General features: G+C 37.0%; 1 protein-coding gene across 1 annotated transcript in view; it reads left to right on the top strand.

Moving 5' to 3' along the window:
* Window positions 1-1545, top strand: part of LOC102762389 (olfactory receptor-like protein OLF4) — a 4824-nt gene that overhangs the window by 830 nt on the left and 2449 nt on the right. The gene's annotated exons all lie outside the window — the stretch shown is intronic.

Genomic DNA, 1545 nt, shown 5'->3' on the forward strand with positions numbered 1-1545 from the left:
TCTTAAAGGATACCCTTCAACATTTCACATAATACTGGTTGGGTGGTAATGAACTCCTTTAGCTTTTTCTTGTCTGTGAAGCTCTTTTTCTGACCTTCAGTTCTAAATGACAGCTTGGTTGGGTAGAATAATCTTGGTTCTATATCAATACTATCCATCACTGAATATATCTTCCCTTTCTCTTTTGGCCTGCAAAGTTTCTGTTGAGAAATCAGCTGACAGTCATAATGATGGTTACTCCCTTGTGGGTAACTAACTGCTTTTCTCTGGCTGCTTTTAAAATTATCTTTGTTTTTAACCCTTGGCATTTGCATTATGATATGTCTTGGTGTGGGCTTCTGTGGATTCCTCTTGTTTGGAACTCTGCACTACCTGGACTTATAAATCTACACCTTTCACCAGTTAGGGGAAGTTTTTTGTCATTATTATTTCAAAACTAATTTCAATATCTTTTTTTTTATTTTAAGTGTTATATTTTTTTATTTTTGTATTAAAATTCTTTATTGTTTAAAGTAAATAAGTCTCATTTTTCCCCATTGACCTCTCCCTGGTCGCTCCCATCCCCCACCACATGGCCTCATCCCCCTGCTGTCTGTGTCCATTAGTTATGCTCATATACATGCATACAAGTCATTTGATTGATCTCTTATCTTCCCCCACCCTCCACCCTCACCTTCCCCCTAGGTTGGACAGTCTGTTCAATGCTCTGGCTCTATTTTTGTTCATCAGTTTATGTTCTTCATTACATTCCACAAATGAGTGAGATCATGTGATATTTATCTTTCTCTGACTGGCTCATTTCGCTTAGCACAATGCTTTCCAGTTTCATCCATGCTGTTGAAAATGGTAAGCGTTCCTTCTTTTCTACAGCAGCTTACTATTCCATTGTATAGATGTACCACAGTTTTTAAGCTACCACTCTGCTAATGGACACTTAGGCTGCTTCCAAATCTTAGCTGTTATAAACTGTGCTGCTATGAACATAGGGGTACATATATCTTTTCTGATTGGTGTTTCTGATTTCTTGGGATATATTCCTAGAAGTGGAATTACTGGGTCAAATGCGAATTCCATTTTTAATTTTTTGAGGAAACTCCGTACTGTTTACCATAATGGCTACACCAGTCTGCATTCCTACCAGCAGTGCACGGGGGTTCCCTTTTCTCTACATCCTCGCCAGTACTTGTTTGTTGATTTTTTTTATGATAGCCTTTCTGACTGGTGTCAGGTGATATCTCGTTGTTGTTTTAATTTGCATCACTTGGATGATTAGTGACTTTGAACATATTTTTATTTGTCTTTTGTATGTTCTCTTTAGAGAAATGTATATTCAGGTCTTCTGCCCATTTTTAATTAGATTGTTTGTCTTCATTTTATTGAGTTGTATGAGTGGTTTATATATTTGGATATTAACCCCTTATCAGATGTATACAGTGGGTTCCCTTTTCATTTTTTTAAAATATATTTTATTGATTTCAGAGAGTAGGGGAGAGGGAGAGACAGACAGAAACATCAGTGATGAGAGAGAATCATTGATTGGCTGCC

This window comes from Myotis davidii, unplaced genomic scaffold, assembly GCF_000327345.1.
Source record: "Myotis davidii unplaced genomic scaffold, ASM32734v1 scaffold1271, whole genome shotgun sequence".
NCBI classification, from domain to species: domain Eukaryota; kingdom Metazoa; phylum Chordata; class Mammalia; order Chiroptera; family Vespertilionidae; genus Myotis; species Myotis davidii.